This window comes from Rattus norvegicus, chromosome 1 (assembly GCF_036323735.1).
Source record: "Rattus norvegicus strain BN/NHsdMcwi chromosome 1, GRCr8, whole genome shotgun sequence".
NCBI classification, from domain to species: domain Eukaryota; kingdom Metazoa; phylum Chordata; class Mammalia; order Rodentia; family Muridae; genus Rattus; species Rattus norvegicus.
In genome coordinates, this window is record NC_086019.1 from 64,412,491 (window position 1) to 64,420,615 (window position 8,125).

Below are 8,125 nucleotides of genomic sequence, written 5' to 3' on the forward strand. Positions count from 1 at the left end.
GTTGTGCAAACCTTTCCCCTTAATATAACACTATTAAATAAATATTTTATTCAAAAACTATTTGAATAAAAATGGCTACCGCCAACTACCAGAGGGGATAGAGGTAGGTGGGTTTTCAGTTACCTGGTTGGGGGGGCGTCACACAGAAAGAAGAGGATGCCACTATGAGAAGAGATGAATCATGAGTGCATGGCCAGGAAAAACAGCAAGTAACAAGGGACATATGGCTGGAGAGTAAGTTAAAATAGCTCTGAAACCTGCCCAATCTAGGCTTACAGCTTGTAAATAAAATACTTAGATTGTATGTCTTTTGTGTGGACTAGCTAGAATTCATAGTTTAGAATCATCAGGAGACCATTATGAGCCTTAGATTTTGGACATGATGTTCTAAGGGTTTCTGTTTGCTCTGTTGAGTGTAATTCTTGTGTTGGCCTGATACTTCCTCACTATCCTTTTATTCTTTCAAGTGGGGATATTCACTGTCTCACTGTGTATTGGATGTATATACGTTGGTTTTGATTGTACAAGTGCCCACACTCTTGATTGTCTTGATCTTAGAACACTCGGTACTAAAAGGAATGTCTCCATCAATCCCTCCTTAGAAGGTATTGGATATTTGAACAGTATTGGGCCCTTTAGGACTGTGAGGACTTTTGACATTGCCCTGGGTATGTTTTGTATCATGAGGATAGCCATCAGCTAATGGTGGCTAGAAACAAGCTGCTATGGTTAGAATGTAAAATGCTCCTTACAGGCTCATGTGACTGAACCCCTGGCTCTCATTTGGTGGTGCTGCTCTGAGAGGTTGGGGGTCTTTGAGACTATGGCCTCATTAGCAGAAGTGGGCCACAGGGTGTGAGGGAAGCCTTGATAGGGGCTTGATTCTGGTTCCCACTATAATTCTCTGTTTGTTGAACCTCTGCAAACCTAAATTCACCTGGGGAAAGGAACCTCAGTTGGGAATTTCTCTTCACTGGATTGGCCCGTGGAATTATCTTTATTGCTAATTAATGTATGATGACCCAGCTCACCTTGAGCAGTGCCACCACTAGACTGGCTATCTATAACTGGGCTGTGTAGACTAGCTGAGCAGTGATGCGGTGAGCCAGTAAGCAGCCTGCCTGCCTGCCTTCCTTCCTCCCTCCCTCCCTTCCTTCCTCCCTCCCTCCCTCCCTTCCTCCCTCCCTTCCTCCCTCCCTTCCTTAAGCTCTTTCCTTGACTCTCCTCAAAGATGGGGCTGTGACCGAGAACAATAAGCTGAGTCAGTCCTTTTCTCCTCAAGTTGCTTTTGGCCTTGGCATTTAGCCCAACAGAAAGTATCCCTGAACGTTGCACTTTTAATAAAGTACTTTCAAGCTTTTCTAATATAAAAAGACATCTGTACAATCCTGTTTCCATTTTCATTCTATTAGCTTTAATAAAGAAGAGTGGTGTATCACAGAACCAATCCAGAGAACATCGTACTGAGTTCATGTTCCTATAAGAATGTCCCATAGCCAACAGAAAGAAGCTGATAATTTAAAAACATTTTTTATTTATATGTCTGTGTGAGTGCCAGAGGCCGGAAGAGAACACTGGGTTTCCTGGAATTGGAATTAAAGGTGCTTGTGAGTCACCTGACGTGGGTGCTGGGAATCGAACCCCAATCCTCTGCAGGAGCAGGGAGAACTGCTGAGCCATCCTTCCAGCTCCGATGCTGGGTTGTTGGTTTTGGCGTGCTATGTGATGGTGCTTGTGTATTTCTTCTCCTTCATTCCATGAAGAGAGCTCATCACGTAGGGATTTCTGTCTCTAACTTCAAGTTGATAAAATTGAACATCAGAGGAATTTGTCCCTGAGTAACACGCCTAGAGCCAAGACAAGCCAATCCTTTAGCACAGTGCATGGCGGAGTTACAGCAGCCCCGCTGTAGCTGTGATAGCTCATATACTCCTTGGCTTCTCTCCAAGCCCAAGGAGACTTCTGTACTTTGTGCAGCGACAACCTGTCTTCCTTTTTCGGTTTCCATTGTCACAGGAACCAAACACATTCTGCTTTGATCTCCTAAAGGAGTGACTCAGACTTAGGCTCTTCTGTACAATTTCCAAAAAGATAAAACCGACACTTAAACTCAATCTGTTTCCTGAGTGGCACACCAGAAGATGATTTCAGGAGACAGACATGCGTGTGGGAACAACTAGCGGGCGCCTCTTCCTACAGACTCCTAAGCTGCAAACAAGCTCTCAGCCAGACTCAAACTCCAAGAGTGTGATTGGAAAACCCAGAAAAACATTCAGTACGATTGCCTCCTGCTGAAGGGACTAGACCCAACTCAGAAACAGGCTGTGACAGTTAGTGAATGGAGCCTCTTCAAAGAAATCCCACTGAGAGCCCAGCAGAGACGTTCGCTGGGTTTTTATAAACACACGCATGCTCTACCGATCCTTACCACACACAGAGAAGTATTAAAAGTAGAGCCGAAAAATAATTTTCGTGGCTTTTATCCTAGACAACTATTGCCTAGCACTCCATGAAGCTAATCAACATGTCATAGGCTCTTAGCATAACTCGTGATAGAGTGAACCATAATTCTCAGAAATAGAAAAGCGACATTGAGCATCGGCCACCTAAAGCCACAGCCTGATCCCTGAGCAAAGTCCGAACCCTTCAGAGGGAACACTGGTTTATGACTGGCCTATTCATGTGTATCCATGTATGTGTGTGTGTGTGTGTGTGTGTGTGTGTGTGTGTGCTCAAATGTGTTTCTATGTGTTTCTGTGTGCTAAAAGTGTGTATACGCCCCTATCTATGCATCTGTGACTGTGTGTAAGTGTAGGGTGTGTGTGTGTGTGTGTGTGTGTGTGTGTGTGTGTGCTAAAAGTGTGTGTACCTATCTATGTATGTATGACTGTATAAGTGTGGAGTATGTGTGTGTGTGTGTGTGTGTGCTCAAATGTGTTTCTATGTGTCTCTGTGTGTGTGCACCTATCTATGTATCTGTGACTGTGTGTAAGTGTAGGGTGTGTGTGTGTGCATGTGTGCTAAAAGTGTGTGTACCTATCTATGTATGTATGACTGTATAAGTGTGGAATGTGTGTATGTGTGTGCTCAAATGTGTTTCTGTGTGCTAAAAATGTGTATACGCCCCTATCTATGCATCTGTGACTGAGTGTAAGTGTAGGATGTGTGTGTGTGTGTGTGTGCTAAAAGTGTGTGTACCTATCTATGTATGTATGACTGTATAAGTGTGGAGTGTGTGTGTGTGTGTGTGTGTGTGTGTGTGTGTATGCTCAAATGTGTTTCTATGTGTCTCTGTGTGTGCGCACCTATCTATGTATCTGTGACTGTGTATGTGAGTGGAGTGTGTGTGTGTGTGTGTGTGTGTGTGTGTGTGTGCATGTGGGTGTAGAAGTGCATCTCTACACTGTTAACTATTAAAGAATAAAGAGTTCTGCCACCTGGGGAACAGGCATAGCAGGATTTCTCTCCATGGCAGTGTAGCGTCTGTGGGTTTCTTTATCCATGTAGAAAAGTTCCCAATGGAGAGATTAAATTGTAGATGATGGTTTAAACTCTAGAATGAAACACACACCAGAACCTATTCCATGTTGGGTGGTAGCTAAATCATCATGTTACAAAGAGGTGAATAAGGCGCATACTATGCTCTTAAAAAGATCAGTAGAAAAGCAGAATTAGCATTTGGGTCATGACAGCCACATTACAATGTGTTAACTAAGAAGTTAGGCTCAGAGTATGTTTATCTCACTGTGAGATCAAAAAACACCACTGAAAGGCTGCGCTCCCAGCATGTGCTGAATTGGAGATAAAGGGGAGCTCGTTACCTGATCTCTGCAGCCTGAGAGGTAAGCCTCTGGATATATCCATACAGTCGCCTATTAAAAAACAAAAAAGAAAAACAGCTGGGTTATATCTGTTAAAGGAGGAATGCCACCAAATAAAAGTTAAGAGTTTATATGAGCAAAGGATGATTCATGATTTGACTCATAATCTCCTTTCAGATTTCTGCCCAGACCAGAAAGAGGCTATGGCCTCTGGTTCCCAGGCTTCACAGAACAGGTACAAAAAGCATAGGAGAAAAACAACCAGACTGCCACCCCAGGCAGCCTGCTTTGTGCTGCCATGGTCTGCCACACGGACATGATTAGCTCATTGGCTGAGCCATAATTCACAATTATTCATTTGCGAGATGCCCCTATGTCCTCATTTGCCAGCGTCCGGGTTCATAGAACCAGCCCAGACTGGGCCTCCTGCTGACCTGTTTTCCCAGTCCAGCCTCCAATCGTCTCTGAGTCTTGACCTACTGACCAAGAAGACTGTATAAAGGCCACTCAGTCACCAGCAAGGCTGCTTTGCCTCTGTCTCTCAGTGAGACCCATAAGGCATACCAGGCCACCAAGAAACTCTGGGTTGTCCCCCTTGGCTGTCTAGCATGCTGCTGGTGACTGCAAATCCACATGGCATGTGAGCATCTGGGCAGAGCACAGGACAGCAGAGGGTACAGCAGGAACTCAGAAGATTCCTTCTAGGTACAGTAGGCTTTGCTGTATCCAGGCCTCAGTAACCAAATGATAGAAACAAAAGACGATTAGATATTAGTCCCCCAGGAGAAAACTACAGATGTCTCTGAGTGCAGAGGACATGATTCCAGGGTCCAAGGTGTGACCACAGAGCCCTCTTCCTGGCTATGGTTTGAAGGGCTCTGTCTGAGGGACCCTGTCTTCAGATGCTCCATCAGTGGCTGCAGCCATGACAGATGCCACTCAGCTGTCCAGCTCCATTATGCAGGGCCTCAGGAGCAGCTCAATCCACAGATTCTGGTACTGTGGGGAAGCAATAGAAGCAGGAAGTGATATCACTAGGCACACTGGAGTTCCCTAAGGGAGCACAATGTTTTCTCCATAACTATCCTCCTTTCTACGGGATCATCACAGTAAGACCAAGTTAATTTACACTCATTAAACACAACTTGGGTACTTACAGGAGTGCAGGAAGGCCTCTGACTTACCTCGTGGTGTATGTCTAGTTGGTTGCAACTTTCACAAGGATTCTCTGAGCCATCCAATACTAGAAAGGTAAGCATGTTAACTATTTTGAGACTTCCTGGGAGCCTTCTGAGATAGCCCAGAGTTAGTATCAAGAGAACTCTGTTTACAATTTCGTTGTGAGAGGATTAAAACACTTTATTAAGTAAGATTACAAGTCACCATGGGATCATGCTTAGTTTCCCCAAGTTACAAACACAAGATCTAAAACCAAATACATAAAGTTATATAGTTGTAGGAAATTCTGAATCTTGTCATCCTTAGAGAGACACTCATCTTCCCTAGGAGAATATCATCCTGCCCAGGAAGGAGATATATGTCCATACCTGATTACTAGTAAAGACAACGAAAAAGGAAGACGCCTTTCCTCCCTGCCTGTGCTGATGACCATCACAGAAAAACAGCAGCCTCCTCACACTGCCCCAGATCAAGACCACCTTCACTCCAGTGCTTGTGACAGTGGCTGCTGTCTGCTCATTTGGGAGAAACTGACACTTTGGGACAAAACATTTATTTTTTATCTCAGGGTTATTTAGCATTTTTCTCTATGTCCCAAGATAATTTCAAATGTTCCTTTTTGAGTCCAATCCAATGGAATACTCCAGACACCAGTTCACTCTGACAAGAATCAGCATGACTTCCCATCCCACATGGCAGGTGTTCCTTTCCGGTTTTTGTTTCCAGCAGTAGCTCAGGAATGAGGAATTCAAACTCTTGGTCTAACTTTGAAATCAAGTCTTGTGGAAACTGCCACGTGAGCTGGATATTTGCTAATGGCCTGTTGCATTCTGGGTGTTTTCCAGGGCCTCAGATTCTACTTCTTGTGTACCCTCACCAAACCGATGTGAACAAGTGGATGCCAAAGTATTTCTGAATCACCCAAGAACTTAAAAGAAAGACCATGGGCTTTTTAGAACAGCATGAGGTTCAAAAAATAAAGCTGCCCTCAGAAGCAACAGATCTTACAACATTTCTCTGTGAGTAAAACTACAATAAGGTACATCGTGTCCTAAGCACTCAAGGGCAGAATCCTGTGGGTCACTGGCTGCTGTCCTGAAGTGAGGGTATCTGGAGACAACACATAGCACAGACATAAAGTCATGGAGGTCTGTCCCTTCTTGTCCTTAAAGCCACCATCATCCTGTGTGGACCTCAGAGTCATCCCTCACTTGGAATTGTGGCCCGGGATCTCTTTGCAGTTCCACACAATCCTTTCTCCTCAAGGAGTCTATCCCACCCTGCCACATTCCCTGTCTTCTGCCTGGAAGCCTGGAGGATGTAGGAAGGGTCTCCCTGGGCAGGATGATTGCTGGCTGATACAAAGAGACGCTTACAGAGTTTCCTCGTTAGCTAATTACTGTTCACACCCCATTCCTTATATCCTGGTGATGAGCATGGTGCACACCTATCAATCTTCATGAGGATGGCTGACAGGAGTTCTTCCACCGAGCCTGGCCAACCCTTCCTAAACTAGGTTTGAAGTCTGTAAAACGAAGGGCCCAGATCCTAACAGGTACCTCCTGGGCTCCCAGGCTGTGCCTTAGAGTATTCCACACAGTGTAATGAAGACGTCTTCTTTTATTTTAAACTATTCACTGCTTAAAGCACTGCAGTGCGGCTGAGCAAGGGTCCCGGGCCATGAGGACACTGCTGCAAGCTCACCCAGCACAGTCTGGGTCGAGACTCACCTTTGCCATTCTCTGAAGCCTCCAAGGCATTTCTGAAATTCTGACAAGGCTACTGGAAGAGTCGCATGGGTCCCTGTGATTGCAGTCAACTCAGGATCAGATGGAAGCCAGTCTGTGCGAGGGGTTGGAGGCGCAGCTACATGCTGTGCCTCACGCCTGAGAGTGGAAATAGGAAGGATGTAGACATGGAGACTGGACACATTATGTTGCCACCAGGAGCCATGTTGGTGTTCATGGCCCGCGCTGCCGCTGAGGGCCACGATGGTACCCATGGCTCGTGCTACAGCACAGGGCTATGTTGATGTCCGTGGACTGCTGCTGGAGACCATGCTGACATTGGAGGCCATGTGGGTGTGCACAGCCCATGCTACTGATGACTGTAAGCATCAAGGAAGAGTTTTGAAGTCTCGATGACTGTAGGCCCACAGCTGAGAATGAGGGACATAGAAGGTTTCTATGACAACCCACCCGCCCCGTCCCCCCAAAAGGAACAGATTACACAGGAAGCCATTAAAGAGAAATCTTACAAATTGTGGTAGGGATGCTAAAGTGTAGCTATTTGAAGTTGATGGCTTCTGGCAGCTGTGGGGGTGGAGAAGACTCAGTTTTCTTTTAGGGGCTGGCCACTGGGAGTTTGACCATGTTCCTGTGAGTATATGGGCACTGACTTGGTAATTTTTTTCTTTTCTTTCTTCTTTTTTTTGGGGGGGGAAGAGGTCACAAGGGTGAGAGAATTGACCTAGGAGGACTGGGAACTGAATGTGATCAAGATGCATTTTGTGAAATTCCCAAGTAATCAATAAAAATATTATGTTGGGAAAAAAAACTTGGCACATATGTGACTTTAGGGGCCATACAGGCTTTTCCACCTCAGGGAAGATGTTATTTCTATAAACTGACACAAGCCAAACACTTCATAGACAGAACGTTGTTTGTGTCTCATGAAGGTCTCACACCCGACTAGCCAACCACCATCACAAAGAATGTCCCCAGGCCCTTCATAGTCTCCATACCCTTGGAGTTTCCTGTGACTCCACATGATGACAACGTTGTTAACAACACAGTCCTCAGATTGTCCTGTCCTCAGACACTGCTCTCCTCCCTACAAATGGTGCAAAGCAAAGATTCAGGAAGTTCAAAGGACAGCACGGACTAGCACAGACCAGGAGTTATACTGAGCACAAACTGAATAAACATTCCAGTAAGACCAAAATCATCGTGTGTCTCCATCAACCTATATACTCAGCAACTTATATAAAAGTCATGTCTGGTTCTAGTGCCCTTTAATCTGGTGAGAGCTGTGTCCTTGTCGGTCATGGTATTTTACCGATCATTAGGTAGTGATAGGACTGTGTTTAGACCATGTCTGCATGTATCTTTGTCTAGGTAGCAACT

General features: G+C 45.2%; 1 long non-coding RNA gene across 1 annotated transcript; it reads right to left on the minus strand.

The window, feature by feature from the left end:
• Nucleotides 1–2,740: 2,740 nt before the first annotated feature.
• On the minus strand, nt 2,741–7,804 carry LOC120097714 (uncharacterized). The gene is made up of 3 exons (XR_005495285.2): nt 6,731–7,804; nt 5,006–5,064; nt 2,741–3,872 (listed from the first exon to the last, which is right to left on the minus strand). It is a non-coding gene; the product is annotated as an uncharacterized LOC120097714 (long non-coding RNA).
• Nucleotides 7,805–8,125: the final 321 nt, after the last annotated feature.